Source organism: Marmota marmota, unplaced genomic scaffold (genome assembly GCF_001458135.2).
Source record: "Marmota marmota marmota unplaced genomic scaffold, marMar, whole genome shotgun sequence".
Lineage (NCBI taxonomy): Eukaryota > Metazoa > Chordata > Mammalia > Rodentia > Sciuridae > Marmota > Marmota marmota.
In genome coordinates, this window is record NW_026000153.1 from 25,635,293 (window position 1) to 25,655,928 (window position 20,636).

The following is a 20,636-nucleotide window of genomic DNA, read 5'->3' on the forward strand; positions in this document are numbered from 1 at the left end:
AGATGAATTGATAAAATGTGGTATGGATATATCATGGAGTTTTATTCAGCTACAAAGAAATCATATCATTTGTTGTAAATGAATAGAACTGGAAAACACCATGCTAAATGAAATATATCAAACTCAGAAAGTCAAAGGTGACATGTTTTTCTCACACGTGGTAGCTAAAGGGGAGAAAAAAAGAAACAAATGTCGCGGGGGGGGGCCTCATGAAAATAGAAGGGATACAAGTATATTTGAGCTAAGGGACAAAGAGGATGGGGGAGAAGAAGATTGAGAGGGGAGATATTTAGGTCTGAAAGTCATCAAATTATATTGTTATATTGTGTGTATTTACAAATACATGACAATGAATCCCTCTGTTGTGAACAATTGTAATGCACTAATAAAAGATGAAATAAGAAAAAGTTAATGTTAGCAGTAGATTCTAAGCTATTGAAGAAAGTAAGATTCTGTAAGTTCATACCAACAAATTAATGGATAAGGAAAGGAATGAAAGGAATAATATTTTTTACAGACCAACCAATAACCGTAGAAGGGTTGATGGAATTTCAAAAGCACAATTTGGCAAAAATTGTGTAAAGTTGTGCCTAAAATTATAGCAGCTAAAATTAATGAGTCACCAGTATTGGGACAAGGTGGTATCCTGTGCCTCCTGATATAGAGCACTGAGAAGAATATAAGATTGCTATGGTGTTATTCCTTTCAAAATTGGTGATTTGAATCAAATTATAAGAAAATAGCTCAAGCACATTGTACAAAATAACAAATTTAATTTCTTTAAAAATGTTAATGTAATGGCATATAAAACCTGAGAAACTAAGATGAAGGGAGACCGAAGAGACATAGTAACCAAATGTATGTATGATAATCCTATATTGGATCCATGATGAGAAACATTTTTTCCTCTTGCTATAAAGAACATTATAATGATTATTGGTGATATATTAATAAGATGTATAGATTTGTTTGAATTTCTCAATTTTTATAATTATACTGTAGTCATATAGATTATCCTCATTTTTTATACACATTGAAGTATTTATAGATTATGTAAATATGTATTCTCAAATCATTTAGAAAAAAGTAGAAAATAATATAGTTGATACCAACATTTGGGGAATTTGTACAAAGGGTATTATGAGAATTGTTTGTATTATTGCTACTGTTCTGTAAATATGAAATCATTTCATATGGAAAAGTTTTTTTAAAAAGTCCAAAAATAATTGAAAGATATCATTAAGATAACAGAAATTGAAAATATTTACAAAGTATATAATTGACAAATACTTGTAGCTATAATGTATAAAAAAAGTCTTTCACATTAAAAAGAAAACCAAAAATAATGCAATATAAAAAATGGACAAGGGACTTTGAGGCACTTCATAAAAGACAGTACCCAATGACCAATACATATGTAAAAAATATCTCAATATTATTGGTAATGTAAGAAATGCAAATTAAAATGGAAGGTGTTGGAGAAGATAATGCTAAGTAAAGTTAGCCAATGCCCCCTTTAAAAAATGCTGAATGTTTTCTCTGATATAAGCAGGCTGATTCATAGTGGGGTATGGAAAGGGAGCATGGGAGGAATAGACAAACTCTAGACAGGTCAGAGAGATGGGAGGGAAAGGGAGGGGGCAGGGGGTTAGCAAGGATGGTGGAATATGATGGACATCATTATCCAAAGTACATGTATGAATACATGAATTGATGTCAACATACTTTATGTACAACCAGAGATATGAAAAATTGTGCTGTATATGTGTAATAAGAATTGTAATGCATTCCGCTGTCATTTATTTTTTTAAAAAATCAATAAAAAAGAAATATTTTCACATTTTCTCTAAAAGAATAAAATTTTACAATATATGGCTACAAATTTTATGTGAATTTTAAATAATATAATACCATGTAGCAATAAAAACAAACACATGTAACAATGTGGATGAATCTCAAAAAATATGAAGTTAAAAAAGCTAAACAGAATATCTAGTATGTAAGTGTCTTTATCTATCTTCTACCTATCTATCTATCTATCTATCTGTCTATCTATCTATCTATCTATCTATCTACCTACCTATCTACCTATCTATCTAATCTAGACTACAGTGATAGAAGTATTTGGAACCTGTTGGGAGAAATGAGGAACCACCAGAGGACTTCTTGGGCTATGATATTATATTCTTGAGCTAGGTGGTATAAATACAATTATGTTCACTTTGTGATAATTAATTACATTAACTTTTTTATCATTTATCCTCTGTCCTACTATATATGTGACATGCAGCAAAAATTTACGAAACAGGGAAACTAAGCCAGATGTGGTGTTGCACACTGTAATCCCAGCTACTAGGGAAGTTGAGGCAGGAGGATCTCAAGTTCAAGGCTAGCCTGGGCAACTTAGCAAGACCCTATCTCAAAATAAAAGAAAAAGAGGGCTGGGGATGTAGCTGATTGATAGATTGCTTACCCCCAGTACTACAAAACACCCTCCAACTGCAAAAAAAACAAACAAACAAAAAAAAAAAAAACAGGGAAAACTAAAGAGACAACAAAAATGGAAAAAGCAATTTGTAGAAGTGATTCTGTCATGGAGCTGGGAGAGTGAGTTCTAAAAGGTAGTAATGCTTGTGGATCTAATAATACCATCAAAACTAAATCAAACTGCAGATACACTGTAAAGCCATTCCATCACCCTGCTTTATGACTAAATTATAAAGGCTTCACTTAGTTTAGGGTTAAATCTGGGAACCAGGGGGAAATATCTTGCTAATGATAACATTTGCAGGAGTATACGGAGTTAAGCTCCCCACTGTCAATTGCAGAGACCCCTTACCAAGATGGGTATCAGAATTCCTTATATTCATATAGGTTCATTGCATTTAGTTTTTCACTTGATAAACTTTGATTTTGTACTCACTCTGAGATTTGGTAACCTGCTTTAGTAGAATCTAATGCTGTTTATTCTGTATGCTGGCTTTACCTCCTCTAGAACAGAAGAGTTTCCCATCCCCATTTGTCATGGTAACTTTTATTTTAATATTTCAAACCACAGAACAGTCATTCTTCATAGTCAGTGGCTAATTAAATTTAATGATCTGTTTCTGTGCTCACCAATGTTTCCTTACCCCAGCGTTGTCCTCTGGGTTTTCTTTTTCTACTACAGAGAAGAATGTTCTCAATTTGTTCCTTTAGTGAGCTGTAGGTGGTGAACTCTTAGTCTTTGAACATCAGAGAATGTCTTTATTTTGCACTCTCATTTGAAGAATGGGCATGTTCAAAGTTCAAAGTTCACAATTAATTTTCCTTGGCATTTTGAAGATAATTTTCCATTGTTGCTGATTAGATGTCTACTGCCAATCTGTTATTCCTTTGTGGTGATCTATTTCTTTTTTATTTTGTGTGTTAGCTTGAAGATGTTCTCTTTATTCTTGGTGTTCTGCCATTTCATAGCCATGTGTGTGGGTGAGGTTTTATTTTCATTTACCCTGATTAGAGCTCAGAGTGAATTGTCTGAAAGACCAGGTTATTTCTACAATTCTAGAAAATTCTCAGTCATTATTTCATGAAATAATTATTTCCTGTTATTCCTGTAGCTCGTTTTTAAAAGTGAAATTCCTAAAAAAAATAATATAGTGTGCCCTCTAAATCTATCCTCTAAATCTCTTAACCATTGTCTCATTCAAATAAAATCTTATTTCTCTAGTGAGCATTCTGGATAAATTCTTCATGACTAGTTTCAAGATCTCTATTTTTTTGGCATCCATTTGAGAATTCAATCAGTTTTTTTTATTTATTGAATCTTTAATAGCTACATTCGTCATTTATAAAAATTTTTTATTTGTTATGCTATTTTTCTCTATTTCTTTCTTCTTAATTCCCATGTTATAATTTATGTGACTGACTTTAAGGAAATCGTTTGATACACTTTTGGTAGCTGTAAAGTCTTGTAACCACCACCACAATCAAAATAGTGAACATTTCTAATACTGCAGTAAGTGCCCTTGTGCCCTTCATAGTTAATTTCCTTTCTAGACTTGGCCTAAGGGGGAACTCTGCTTTCTCTTACTAAGGTTTTGCCTATTTTAGGACTTTAGAAAGAAGGGATCATGTAATATACAATATTTTACTTTCTCTTTCACTTAGAATAATATCTTTGTGATTTACCCATATTATTGCATGTATTAGTAGTTTGTTTCTTTTTATTGCTAGTAATGTCCAACAGTTTTTTAAATTTTAACTTTATTGTGGTAAAAACACTTAAGAAAAAATTTACCTTTGCAACAATTTTTTTAAATATACAGTACATTATTGTTGACCATAGGTGCAATGTTGTACACAGCAGCTTTCTAGGTCTTATTAATCTTGATTAAATGAAATTTGTCATTTCACCTCTAAGCTTTCTTGCATTGTCTCACACATGAGCTTTTGGGGGATACTTCATGTCTAAATCTTAATAATCTCAATGTTATTTTCTATAGAAACAGTGGAATTCTACAATTCATAAGGTGCCACAGAAGAATACATATAGACAACTTGACCTTGAGAAAGAAGAACAAATTTAGCAGTATCATACTTCTTGACTTCAAAACCTATGATAAAGGTGCAGTAATCAAAACAGTAACAAAAAAAGACTGGCATAAAGACAGATACATAGACCAACAAGATAGTATGGAAAGCCAAGAAATATATTCATTACACAGTCAAGTAATCTTTTAAGATACTGTGTATTGGGCTGGGATTGTGTCTCAGCGGTAGAGCACTCACCTAGCATGGGTGGGACCTGGGTTCGATTCTCAGCACCACATAAAAATAAAGGCATTGTGTTGTGTCCATCTACAAAAAAAAAGTTTCTCTCTCTCCTTTTAAAAAAAAGATACCATGTATACACAATTTGGAAAGAATTGTCTCCCCCAAAAAACGTTGTTAGAAAAATTGAATATAAAAAAACCCTGAACTTTTGTTTTACACCATACACAAGGTCAACCGAAAAATGGATTAAAGACTTAAGTAATATATGACACCCTAAAACTCATAGAATAACACATAGAAAAAGAGTTTCACAAATTGATTTTAAGAATAAGTTCTGGATATGACAACAAAAGCACAGAAAGCAAAAATAAAAACAAGTATTGTAAACTCTTTTCTCTTTCATTCATTGATGGGCCTTTTGGTATTTTTAATTTTTTGCTATTATCAATAATGGTGCTATGAACATTCACATGCATTTCTTTGTGTGGACATGTTTTCATTTATCCTGGGTAAGCACCTAGGAATGGAATTGTTGCATAATGTGGTAAGTGTATGTTTAGCTTTATAAAACTCTGCTAAATTTTTTCTTTTTCCTATTCTTTTTTTTCCTTTCTTTTCTTTTCTTTCATTTTTTTTAGCACTGGGGAACAAAGACATCACACATGGTAGGCAAGCACTCTACCACTAAGCAACATACCCACCCCTTTTTATTTTGAGATGGAGAATTTCTAAGTTTTCCAGGCTAGCCTTGAACTTGTGATCCTTTTTTATCAATCTCCCAAGTAGCTGGCATTACGGGCATGCACCACTGTGCCTGGTAAACTTTTTTCAAAGTTTATACATCAGTTTACATTCCAAACAGAATATATGAGATTTTAACTAGCTCCACATCCTCATGCAATAGTTGATATCGCTAGTCTTTAAACTTGTAACCTCCTTAGTATATGTGTAATGATATTTCATTGAAGTTTTATGTTTTTCTGGTTAATAATGATATTATACATGTTTTAATGTATTTATTGGCCACATACATTCTGGATATGAATATTTTGTCAGTACATGCTTTTCATATATTTCCTCCATACTGTAGTTCATTCTTTCATTTTCAAACTCTCCTTTAAAGAGCAAATTTTGTAATCCTTTTTTTAAAATTTTTATTGTTGGTTGTTCAAAACATTACATAGTTCTTGATATATCATATTTCACACTTTGATTCAAGTGGGTTATGAACTCCCATTTTTACCCCGTATACAGATTGCAGAATCACATCAGTTACACATCCATTGATTTACATATTGCCATACTAGTGTCTGTTGTATTCTGCTGCCTTTCCTATCCTCTACTATCCCCCCTCCCCTCCCCTCCCCTCTTCTCTCTCTACCCCCTCTACTGTCATTCATTTCTCCCCCTTGTATTATTTTTCCATATGAATTTCATGATTGCTTTCTCTATTTCTACAGGAAATGCCATTGGGATTTTGATTGGCATTGCATTAAACCTATAGAGAACTTTTGGTAATATNCCTCTACTGTCATTCATTTCTCCCCCTTGTATTATTTTTCCCTTTCCCCTCACTTCCTCTTGTATGTAATTTTGTGTAACCCTGAGGGTCTCCTTCCATTTCCATGCAATTTCCCTTCTCTCTCCCTTTCCCTCCCACCTCTCATCCCTGTTTAATGTTAATCTTCTTCTCATGCTCTTCGTCCCTACTCTGTTCTTAGTTATTCACCTTATATCAAAGAAGACATTTGGCATTTGTTTTTTTAGGGATTGGCTAGCTTCACTTAGCATAATCTGCTCTAATGCCATCCATTTCCCTGCAAATTCTATGATTTTGTCATTTTTAATGCAGAGTAATACTCCATTGTGTATAAATGCCACATTTTTTTTAATCCATTCATCTATTGAAGGGCGTCTAGGTTGGTTCCACAGTCTTGCTATTGTGAATTGTGCTGCTATGAACATCGATGTAGCAGTGTCCCTGTAGCATGCTCTTTTACATTAATGCTTTGTTCTATGGTTTAAATTTTTGTGTCCTGTTTAATTCATCATTGTGTAACTCAAGATCACAATGATTTTCTTGTATGTATTCTTCTGGAAGTTTTGTAATTTAGCTGATATATTTAGATCTAAGATAATCATATAAACTGTGATGTGGGGTAAATGTTGAGGTTGGCCTTATAGGTTGGGCTCCATTTCTAGGCACTATGGCACTCCAATACTCTATATGTGTGTTATTACATCAGTGCCACACTGTCTTGAATCCTGTAGTAAGTATTGAATTAGATAGGACAGACTCTCCACTGAGAGAGAGAGAGAGAGAGAGAGTTTTCTTTAAAAATTTCCCTTTTTAATCTTTAAAAATTAATAAGTACATGAAAAGATGCTCACTACCATATGTCATTAGGAAATTGCAACGTAAAGTAATTAGGAGATACTACCACATACCTACATGAATGATCAGAATCCCAAATACAACAGAAAATGCTGCTGATGATGTGAAGCCTCGGGAATGCTCCCTCACTGTTGTTGGGGATGAAAGGATACAGCAATGTTGGGAAGCAGTTTGGTAATTTCCTACAAGGCTAAACCTAGTATGACCATTCAAGTCAGATTTGTGCTACTTGGTATTTACCCAAAAGAAATAAAAGCATTGTTTCATGTGAAAACCTTCACATCAATGTTTACAACAGCTTTCTTTGTAATCATCAAAACTTAGAAGTAACCAATATGTTTTTTAATAGGTGAATACATAAACTATGGCAAATCCAAAACAATGGAATATAATTCATCATTAAGAAGAAATGAATTGTAAAACCACAAAAAGGCACAAACTTAAATGCAAAATACTATTATGGTTTGAATCTAGAATGTCCCCCCAGAGACTCGTGTGCTCAGAGCTGGAGCTTTGGGGAAGTGATTCAATCATGAGGACACTGACCTCATCAGTGGATAAATCCACTGATGGCCGAATCTACTAATGGACAAGTAAGACCTAGTTGGAGGAAGTAGGTCATGGAGGCATGTCCTAGAATATGGGTTAATCCTCTCTCTGGCCCCCTTTTCTCTTTGCTTTCTTGCTACCATGAGCTGAGCAGCTTTTCTTCACCATGCCCTTCTGTCATATTTCTGGGATGGAGCCTGCTGACCATGGACTGAACCTCTGAAGCCAAGAACCAAAATGCCACAGTCTGGCTGGGCACAATCAGGAGCCACTTGTCAAAAGAAACTAACTTTATTTTTAGAACCACACAAGCCAAACAAAACAGCCTCTCAGGAAAAACCCTCAGAGCCTCAACTGCCACCACCGGCTTTCCACAAGCCTCTCTCTCCCACACAAGCTTCTCTCCACCTCCCACAATCCTCCTGCTCTTGAGGCCGATTGGCTGGGTCATGTGGGCGGAGCCAAAAAAGTCCCCCAATGAGCAGCTCCGTGGTCTGAAAGGGCAGGGAAACAGCCCAATGAGCATCACCGCAGAGGAGCCAATCAGCTAGATGTTGCTGGGGCCGCTGTGAGCCAATCATCAGCCGGCAGCTGGAAGTTTGCTGGGGCCCCTTCGGCTGTGGCTCTCAACACCAAAATAAACCTTTCCTCTTCTAAATTGTTTCTGTTGGACCTGTTCATCACAGAGATGAAAGGCTGATTAACACAATTACTAAGTAAAAGAAGCCAATGTGAAAAGGCTACATACAGTAAAATTCTACACATATAACATTCTGGAAAAGGAAAAACTATGGAGACTAAAAAATCAGTGATTGTCAGGGCTTGGGGGAAAGGGAGGAATGAAGAAGCAGAATGCAAAGGATTTTTAGGAGGATAAACTTGCAATCTATAATGATGTTTGCATGCCATACATGTATCCAAACCAAAAACATATATACGACATCAAGCATGAGCCCTAAGGTAAACTACAGACTTTTGCCATACTGAAGTATCAGTGTAGCTTTATGCATTGTTACAAATGTACCACTCTGGTGTAGTATGTTGACAACTGGGGACACACAGTGCACATGCAGGGGTAAGTGGTCTGTGGAAGTCCTCTGCACTTTTCTACTCAATTTTACTGTGGACTGAAAACAGTTCTAAAAAGGGGCTTGTATTAAAAAAATGAACATACTTGAAAAGATATTATGGAGTTCATTTAAGAAATAATTTATCAAAATACAAATAATTTTATTAAAAATATATTTAGTGCACTATCTAGAGCAAAAATCATCTATAATGTTTCCATTGTAGGAAAAGATTTTTTAAAAAAATGTGTTTTAAAAATCTTCTAGAGGACAAGGTATTAAAAAATCAGAGTTGAAGACATGGCTCACATTATGTATATTTTCATAATCATTCAACTTATGTACATATGTACATGCATGTTCAACCAGTTACCAGTCCATACAGCTGAACCATTTCCCAAGCCATCCTTTCCCATCTTGTCTCTAGAGATATGATACTTGTTTTGATAACTTACTAAAATCTAGGTACAGAGACTATGTACCCATCTAGGAACTTGGTGAAGATGTATGGGCTGCTGATAGTCACTATTTCATTTTCTGTTTTCAAGGCATGTCAGTGTTATGGTTTAGATCTGAAATGTCCCCCAAAAGATCATGTGTTGAAGGCTTGATTTCCAATGCAGCAGTGTGGGAGCCTTTGGAAAGTGGATAATAAGGGCTCTAACCTCATCAATTGATGGATTCAAAATTTAATGGACTATTGGGAGATGGTAGAAACTTAGGCAGTGGGGTCTAGTTAGAGGAAGTAGGTCCATGTGGGTGTGCTCTTGAGGTGGATGTTTAGTGCTGGGCCCCTTTCCCTCTGTTTCTCTCTTTTCTCCCTCTGCTTCCTGGCTACCATGAGGGGACAAATTTGCTCCACCACACACTCCCTTCCATGATGATCTGCCTCAGTACAGGACCAGAATCAATGGAGCCAACTTATCATGGACTGAAACTTCTGAAACAGTAAGCCAAACTAAGTCTTTCCACCTTAAAGTTGATTTTCTGAGTTAACCGGTCACAATGACACACTTGAACAACACATTCATCATATACTTATTGAGTGCTTATCATGTGGAAGCCACAGGGGTATTCACCAGGAAGGTGAAATAATCTCTTTTCAAGGGATCTCTAATCTATTGAGTGCATAAATTTATATTATGTAATTAATTTTGCAACTTGGATGCATTTTATAATCACCAAACAAGGTTTATAACTCCTTCAACTTCCATTTTGTTATTATTGAAAATTTGTATTCCAGAATTGCACATTTGGTATATTTACTTTACATCCCCAATTCCTTATACCATACCAAAGACTCAAGGGTGTTTTGGATGTGCCCTGGGCTACATGGCTTGATTAATTTACCTTTATTATCTCCTAACTTGAGTTTAATTTCTTCTTATCTATTTTGTTTCTATCCAGAGATTTTGAGACGTTGATGAAGATGGACAGGGGAGAGGGTTAGAATAATTTTCTCCTCTCTCATTTATTAAGGCCCTCAAGCTCAGCTCCAACTTCACTTTCCTGTGTTAAACATAACCAAACACCCCACCCCTAACTCAACTATCCTAAATATGTTTCTAAACTTCAGTTTGAGCTCTAGGATTTCAATTAACATTTTTTTTTCACATCTTTGTCCTTTATAGGAGAACACACTAGAATAGAGATGTGTATTCTATTCTTGGTTATGCCATTAATTTTCTGGGTGAATTTGTAAAATTACTCAATGTTTTTGACCCTCCAGTTTCTTTCTCTTTAAGATAGGTATCGTTATTCTGGCTGCCTAATATTGTTAGCTTAAGGGTCAAAACCAGGGTCCACAAATGTTAAGATGTCCTTTGAAAACTGTGAAATGTTAGGAAAAAAAATGCTGCTTGTTACTTTAGTAAGATACTTACCATTATTTTTTATAACTTAGAAATTGACATTCATAGAAGCATATCACATAAGCAAATGAGTCTGAATCTAATTAAAAGGTGCCGTTCTGCTATTTGAGTTTCTCTGCCTCTGAGATCAGAAAGGCAGGTTCCTCTGTTGGCATTCTTGGCTTGACTTTGAGAGCTGTGTTTATACTCTGCTTCACTGGGGACAATCTCAAAGACACGATATCATGGGAGTTGAACTGAATCACTGGAAAATGTGATGTTAGGAAAAATAGGCAAGCATATTTTCTCAGTTTTATTTGTTCTACTTTTGCCCCTTCGACAAAGTGAGTCAGAAATTAGTAAATACGAAGTTCATTTTTAGGCCCTGTGATTTATTTTGAAATAGCATTATCCCAAATAGCATCAGAGATCTCTTATGCATGACATTTAAAGGCATCTTTTATCCCCTCTCTTCTGAGGCAAAGGCCACAGGAAATGTTTGCCACGTCACCTCTTCATCAGTAGGTGTGGTGTTTCCAGATAAGAGATGGCCACCTCCTTTCCTGGATTGAGACAACAAAGTCAATGTTTCTATGTTTTGATCTCATTCTGTTGGCAAGTTAAGGTTTCAGCTATTTCAAACAGTCCCTTTGATTTGTTGATCTTCATTTTGCCTGCAACAGGCACCCTCATCAAAATAATCCTCCAGGTTTTCTGTTAGTTTAATCTAATAATTCTTACCCATATCACTCTATTACTACGTTTCTAGAGATATGGCTTCTGTTTATTGTGTTTTTCTTATGGGTACCATAGTTCTTTCCCAAGGCAAAAACCAGTGAAAACCTAATGGGGCGAATTTGCAACCAAAGTACTGAAACTCCAGAGAAAATAGTTGGAGAGTCCTTATACATATTCATTATGCTCACTAAGAAGACGGAATGCTGAAAGGGATGACAAATGATACCTTCCATCTTAAATGGATAATAAGCAGTTCTGTAAAATTACTTCCTCACCATTCCTTACTTGCTAGAAGTGCTGAAAACTCTGTCCAGGAATTCCAATGAGATGTTCGTCCATATTTTTGCTCTGATACAGGTTATATGCAAAGTAAAAGACATTCTCACCTGCATATGGTCCTCCATCAAAATGTTCAATATTTTTCTGATGTTAGGAATTAGAATTTTGATTCCTTTTTCTTAGGTCCCATTGGAGGCCTGATAATCACACATTTAGTGTAGGAATACTCCTGATTATTTTCTAATGCTATTTACATGGATGACTGTTATTAGTCCATTTTCAGGTCCAAATAGCATAATACTACAGACTGGGAATAAGAAAAGAAGCCATTTTGGCTCACAGTTCTGGAGGTCCAAGGCCTCCGGGCTTTATCTAGTGATGATGTTTTAGATGAAGGGTCCAGGAGTAGTGCAGGTCATCACATGGTGAGAGGCATGAAACATGCATATGTGATTTCTTTCCCTCTTCTTATAAATCCACAAGGATCCAATCATGGCGGCTCCATCCTAATAACTTCATCTAATCCTAAGCACTTCCCAAATTCTCCATCATTAACACCATGGTCAGAGTAAGTTTCCATCCTCTTAATACCTCACAATGGGGTTTAAACTTCAATGTGGGTTTGGGGAAGGGATAGACTATATTCAAACAATAGCTTGAGTATATTGTTTAGTACAATTGTCCCTCATATCCAAGGTTTCACTTTCCATAGCTATAATTACCTATATGGTTAACCACAGTCTGAAAATATTAAATGGAAAACTTGAGAAACTAATAATTCCCAAGTTTTAAAATTAACACCATTCTGGGTGGTTTGATAAATCTCATGCCATCTTGCTTCTTCCTGCTCAGGATGCGAATTATCTTTTGTCCATTATCCACATTATATGCACTACCTACCTGTGAGTCACTAAGGAGTTGCCTTGATTATTAGATCAACTATGATGGTATCACATTGCTTGTGTCCTGGCATCCTGTATTTTATTTAATGATGACCACAAAGCATGGGCATAGTGATACTGACAATTCATATATGCTTAAGGGAAGACATGAACCACATCATTCCAGAGGAAAAAATTAAAGTTTATCACAGCTACATAGGTATAGGAAAAAACAGTATACACAGGGTTGAATACTATTTATGGTTTCAGATATCCACAGAAGGGTCTTACAACCTACCCCCACACAGATAAGGGGGAGACTAATTTAATTCATCTAGTGGTATTCTGAATTAAAAGAAACCCTCAAGATGTGACTGAGAAGGTGCTGAATGATATTTGAATTGACTTACATGGGAAAGAGTCTCAACACTGCTGGATAGGGTCCACCCCAAAGAAGTCCTTCCCTGACAGTGACACTCCTGACAAACCCTACATATCTCATGACCCTGTTCAGCATTTAGGACTGGCTGCAAGTGACACTACGTTCACAAAGGTGACATTGTAGTGGCCTTTCTCTACAATGGTGTAGCCCAAGGTCTCCTTCCATGTACCCAGAAACTTCAGCCAGAAGGGCAATTGCAGATACTGGGATTCTGAACACTTACCTTTGTTAGACCCTGTTCTTTGAGCACTTTACACAATTATGGCATTTACTTCTTACAGTATTGCAATAATATCCTTCAGTCCTGAAATATAAGCAAGCATAATTGTATGGGAAACCAGATTGACCAAGATTTGTTTTCCTTTTATAAATTATGTACAATGTGGTGGTGAGGAACAGATAGGATTGATGGAGAGCCGATGCCGAAAATGATTATGCTATTTTATAGTTGTGAAAACTGAAATTACAGACGGTGAGTCAATGGCCCAAGGCCCCCTAGATGGTCAGCTCAGCAAGTCTAGTCTATCTACTTTAGCAGTTTTTAACCCTGAAAACACATTCAAATTGCCTAAGGAGATTTTTTTTTCCATGTAACTGGGTCTGAGTTTCACTTCCTGGGACCTTGATCTTGGTGTTCCTGTGGGGGTGACATTGAGCTTCTGATGTGTGGTCCAGGGTGAGAAGTGCTGGCTTTCTAAACCTATTTCCTGCTCATTGAAGCTTCCCTTGGCATTCTTGCACACCGTTTCTTTGGCTATAGCTGCCATCGATGCAAAAGCCCCAGGAGAGCGTCATTCCCCCTTTCTGCCTTTTTATCAGAGAGCACAGTTACATCTAAGCCAAAGAAAGTCAGGTAGCAGGAAGAGGCACCAGTGGGAAGAAAGACATTCAGTGGTTTTCTGAATCATTTTTTATGCCAATTGTAAATGCTTAGCTGTTTATTTTGTTACTATCTTTTTTCTATATTTTACAAGATCATTGACACTGTCTTTAATCCGTCTGCATTTTCCCATTCATTCTACACTCCGGGTTTATCTCTTACTGTTTCATAAAACAAAGCAAGTCTCATATTTCATTAAATATTAATATCTGTGTAATCGAACTGAACCATCGGAGTTTTTAATCATCCCACTTTTGATCATTAAATCCCATTTTGGTTTATTGATGAAGTCAATAAGATGAAATATGAAAGGTACAAATCTGGACTTCTAGCACCACAAGAAAGTTATATTCTGCCATGATTTCATCTCATGAGTTTCCCATAGCTACTCACAACACAGATAATAGATTGGAGTATAAACGTTTAGACAAAATGCTATTATGGGGATGTTTACAAATCTACCTTTATAGCCTATAGCCAATTACCAAACAAAATATGAATTTGATTGATAGAAACTAATGATCACATGTTTCTGTCAACTCAGGATAACTGTATTAGTCAGATTTTCATAACTGTGACAAAATACCTGGGATAAACAGGTTATAAAGAGGAAATTTTTATTTTAGCTCATAGTTTCAGAGATTCCAGTGTGGGATCAGTTTGTTCCATTGTTTTAGGCCTTCAGCAAGGTAGTATATCATGGTGGAATTGCATGGTGGAGCAAAGATACTCAACTCATGGTGGTTATAAAGTGAAAGAGGAATAGAGGAAGGGACCATCATCCCAGTGTCCCTTTCAAAGCATACTTCCAGGGACCTTACTTCCTTTTACTAGGCTCAACTCCTAAGGGTTCCACCACTTCCCCAGGGTTCCACCACCTCCCCAATATCACCACAAGTTGATGGCCAAGTCTTAAACACACAACATCTGGAGGATAATCAAAGTCCAAACTATAGCCATAATTTTCCATTCTGAGTAGTAAAGCATTGAGAAATTCTGATGTTTTCACATTAGAGATTATGTGAGAAAGAAAACAAAAAAGAAGAGAACAACAAGAAGAATTTTGTGGTTAAAAGACATAAAAATTGTCTCTGTCAAACCCATGCAGGTCAATCTATGAGAAGCGGGTCGGGAAGCTGCAACAGTAATTGTACTCTCAACTCATTCTTGGATGTGGTGTTTTCTTCATGTGACAAAGGCAAGGTTTAATCAGGTTCTCTTCATATTATACAATGAATTTTGGGTTTTCAGGGTTCAAAATTCACTGGGTTGAATTCACTGGGTAGAATTCACTGGGTTGCAACAGAAATATCAGACAATAAACCACAGCCCAAAGATCTTACCAACAAATGACATCAAAAACTTCAACTGCCCAAACATTTCAACAGCCTGACCCAGGGAACTGAACTGGGAAGCTGCAGTATATGTGATGCACAGTGTGAGAATCAGAGGTGATAAAATTCTATTTGCTTCCAGATATTTTCTATTTGCTTCCAGATATTTTCTCCAGATATTTTCTTTGGATAATTTGGTGCTTTGAGTTCCTTCAAAACTAAATTGCTTCTCAGGAGGGTTAAAAAGGGTGGGGATGAAGGGTGAGGTAACGTAGCACAAAGATAAATTGTTGCCAGATTTTAAATTTCATGAAATTCACCTGTCAAAGGATAAGAAGGAAGAAGAGAAAAATAGAAGAAGACATTTTATTCAAGAGCTAAATCTCCATGGATGTGCGATTCACCCTGAAAACAGATGTTAATTTTTTCCCTTTCCTTCCTTCATTGAGTGCCAACAATGTTTCAGGAACTATTGAAGACACTGGTGTCTGTCCCATGTCACTCCTACTGGAGAGGTAAGGATAGACCAAAACCAAGAATTCAGGAGAGCTGAATTCTTCTACTTTTTTTTTTTAAATTGTGTTACTACACAAGTCAGTGTTTGAATTTAGCTGAATTCTTTAACCGATTTGAACTCAAGTTGGGCTTAGTTTAAAATTTATTGTAGACAAAGTAGAAATTAGAAATTCCCAATTTCTGACAGGGAGTCTTTTTTTTTCTGAATGCATACAAAATGATTTGAAATATAAACTAGGATAATTATTTGTGTGTAGAACCTGACAGACCATTATTGGTTGCCTCCTGTAAGTTATGTACAGCAGTGTGGTGTAGAGGACTGAGGGTGAGTGATGGATGGTCAATATCCATAGAGACCAATTTAGTACGAACATTAGAGGAGGGAGGTTATCCAAAGTAATTGGTACTTTTTTTCTTGAGTATCTTTGTGCTAGATTGTGTTTTTACATTAATATCTGTGCCTGATTGAGACTTTTGGAAGATAGAAACAATCCTGCCTTTTAATATGGAGACTGGAATTAACTTTTGACATAAATCTCCTTGGGAGATTTACCAATAAAAAGGAAGAGTCCATCCATTCTTGAAGGAGACCAGACCACACAGTAAAATCACATAATTTCAGGCTTCTGATGTTCAGTCATTAGATTTAAAAACAAATTTTAGGCATTAAAATTATTTTAATTACTAAATTTAAAAACAAATTGGCATTAAAATTATTTTAATTATATAAATCTATGGGGCACATTTATACACATACAGAATATTTGATGATCAAATCAAGGTAGTTAACATTTCAATCTTAAACTTAAAATTTTTTGATTAATGCCTAATATTGAACATATTTATGGGACAAATGTGATATTTAAACACATATGTAATATGTGCTGATAAAATCAGGGTGATTAATGTTTCCATCTTCATTATTTAAAGCTTCTTTCTCCTGGTTATTTATAAAACATATAATAAATTGCTGGGTGTGATGGCACATGCCTGTAATCCCAGTGGCTCAGGAGGCTGAGGCAGGAAGATTGCAGTTTTTAAAAATTATTTGTTTTTTTAGTTTTAGGTGGACACAATATCTTTATTTTTATGTGGTGCTAGGATTGAACCCAGTACCTCATGCATGCTAGGTGAGCACTCTACTACTGAGCCACAAACCTCAGCCCCAATTGCAGGTTTAAAGCCAGTGTCAGCACCTTAGTAAGGCTACAAGCAATGTAGTGAGACCCTGACTTGAAATAGAAAATAAAAAAGGCTGGAGTGGCTTAGTGGTTGTGTGCTCTTGGGTTCAATCCCTGGTACCAACCCAAACCAGAACTAAATAATGAGAATATATTCTTTAAAAAATATACATATATATGTATATATAAATATAAATTATTGTTCCCCACCCTTTAAAGTATAGCACTAGAATTTATTATTTCTGTCTAGCTGATTTTTGAGCTTTGTGGACATTTTTTGTTATGCCCTTGTGTTCATTTCTATTCAACCTGCATTTGCCAAAATGAATTGTTGGCTCAAATGGGCTAGAAGTGATTAAGCAAGGGAAAAATAGCTTCCTGTTAATGTACAGTTGGCTTTCCATATCTTGTGGGTTCAGTATCCTTGGATTCAACCAACCACAGATATAAAGTATTTAGGAAAAAAAAATTGCATCTTACTAAATATGAACAGACTTGTTTTCTTCTCGTTATTCCCAAAACAATACATCTGTTTACACAGAATTTGCATGTGACAAGGAATTATAAATAATCTAGAGATGATTTAAAGTACATGGAAGAATTTGTGTAGGTGATATGCAAATACTAGGTCATTTTAGGTAAGGAACTTGAGTATACATGTTTCTGGGTGTCTAGAAATGATCCTGCAACGCATCCCTTGTGGCCACTGAGGGATGACTGTACATTGGGGAAAGAATACCTTGTGTATTAATCCCAAGAATTCAATGATATTATTAAGAATGAAGGGCTGGGTAAAAAGTGAATGCACCTGAAAGAAGACAGTGTTAAAGTTTAGATCCCAAATGTCTCCCAAAGGCCCTGTGTATTGAAGGCTTGTTCCTTAGCCAAAGTACTATTGGGAAGTGGTGGAACCTTTAGAAGCTGGAGCCTAGTAGAAGGAAATTATGTCATTGGGGGTGTGCCCTTGAGGGAACTATCTGGATTTTGATCCCTACCTCTTTCTCCCTCTGCTTCCCAGTACACATAAAGTGAATGGGCTTCCCCAACCACATGCTTACACTATGTTACAATGTGCTGCCAGAGACCCAAAGGAACAGGGCAAACATATGTGGACTCAAACCTTTGAAATGGTGAGCCAAAATAAACCTTTATCCTTTTAAGTTGATTTTCTCAGGTATTTCATTATAGCAACAGAAACCTGACAAACACAGGTAGGTAGTATGTGATTTATAGTGCGGTTGATACCTGGGCATATCACTTTGTATGTTTTTTCCCCCACAATTTACCAAAATTCCACTTCGCGCTGGCTTATTTCATATGTTTTGTCTCATGAAACAGAAATGTCCAGTAATGGCACAGGATCTAAAACAGGTTGGTCTAGAGGCAATGTGATTTATCAGAGCACCATCCCTGACTGCCTTGGTGCCTCGCATCTCTTCAGGACATCTTCACTGCTGGGAATAACTCTGGGCTCCTGGGCTACCTTCTCCCTCAGCCACATCTACATTCTTCACTTTCTCCAAGTAGAAAACAAACTCTTGGATTCCCTTTGGATTCAATACTTAGAGTATTTTAAACTACGTTGGAGTACACTTAGAGTAACAATGAGAAACTTGGTTTCCATTGTCCACCATCTATTTACGTGTTGATTAATCCTGGGTTATACAAAAAGTGATTTCAGAATTATGAACTCACAGTTACTTTCTACCTAGAGTTCAGCACTTATTTACATCGTTTGTATTTAACCTAAAGATATATGTGCGTGTGTGTGTGTGTGTGTGTGTGTGTGTATATATATATATATACACACACACACACACATATATATACACATATATGTATATGTTTAGCCTAAAGATATATGTGTATATATATATATATATATATATATACATATATATATATACACACACACTCACACACACACTCATAAAAACACACATACACACAGTCCTCCTTTAGTATCAACAAGGATTTGTTCCAGAATCCCTTCCCCCACATCCTAAAATATGCAGATGCTCAAGACCCTTGTAGAAAATGGCAAACAGTATTTGCGTTATCACCTATGCACATCATCTTGTATATTTTAAATCATCTCTAGGCAACTTATAATGTATCACACAGTGTCAGGACTATAAAAATGGTTGTTGTACTGTATTATTTAGGGAATATTGACTGTGCATATATAGAAAACTAAATGTAAATGAACAGTTCAAATGCAATTTTTTTCAAATGTTTTTGATCTGAGCTTGATTGAATCTGCAAATGAGGAAACTGCATATATACAGAGCTGAATGTATTGAAAAATTACTGGATAGTTGTGAATGTAGCTCAGTGGTAGAGCACTTATCTAGAATGTGCAAAATTTCTGGTTCAATCCCCAGCACTTCAAAAAAAAGAAAGTTACTTAGGTTAGTTCATCTTTTCCTCTTCCATGTGGTTCTGAAATGCAGATAAATTCATTCATTTTACTCTGCATAACTTTTAAAGTTTCTTTCCATAAGCCTTAGAGGTATACCATATTTGATGTACCTGTCTGTTGGCTTACACCTGTTTCCAACACTTCTCTGAGTCCAGGCACAAGTGATAGATTAATATTAACTATAGAGGGCTAGAATTGAGGCTCAGTGGTAGAGCACTTGCCTTGCCCATGTGAGGCTCTGGGTTAAATCATCAGCACCACATAAAAATAAATAAATAAGATAAAGGTATTGTGTCGATCTACAACTAAAATTATATATATTTTTTAAAAAGATCAACTATGTGCCGCAGTCTGGCTGGGCAAACTAACCGGGGGGTGACGAGCAACTTGTGAAGGTCGATACAGCAGGAGCAGGAGCTGCTTTATTGTAGGACAGTAGGGGTATATATACATAACTGAATACACAGCTTGTTCTTAATTAACATAAACTAGATACAGCAGTCAACCAATAAGGAATCCTCATCATCTTAATGATTACACACAGCTTAACTTAATTGACATAATCTAGACACAGCAGTCAGTCATTAAGGAATCTCTATTATATTAATGGCTTGCTGGCGTTACTTCACAAACCACTCCTCTTGGCATAGTGCCAGGCGCCATCTTGACTTGTCTGTGGCTCTCATCAACTATGGCTGGTCTGGGAGCTAAAGGTGGGGCCAATATCAGCAGCATTAACATGGCCAGGACTATCACGATTGTGTGACATATGAGGAACAGAAATGGGATGCTGGAGAGAAACCAGCATGTCCACCATGGCGCATCTGGAACAAGTTTGAGGTTCTGGCTTGTAAGGTTCACATGCAAGTGTGTGAAATATTTCATTAAAACATGCCTCCACCCCTTCCAAATCTATATTAAGATTCTTCAAAAGCATAATATTAATATAGAGCTAGATGGTAGTGTGCAACTGTAGGGTATCATTGTTTGTGGTTTTTCTGCATTTAAGAGATGAGGAATTTGGACAGGAGGACTTTGTTACAAGTAGAGGAAAGCTTGTGACAAGGAACTGGCCTGGACTGGCTGGACTCTTTTTTGGGATCTTATACATGGCTGTTTGGGTTTGGCCTGGACTCCAAAGCACAGGAGTGTCTAGTGATGTCTAGTGATGACAAGTGAGTGGGCTCCCGCCTAGTGGCCTGAGGCTACCCACCTGGCCCAGAGACATTCTGGTCAGGGGTGTTATATTATGTGTTTCTGTCCCCTGGCCTTTAGAAAAGACTCCTTCTGAGTTCCAGCCCAAGAGGTTGTGCTATGAGGAATTTGAAAGGCTCCTTCTCATCTTCA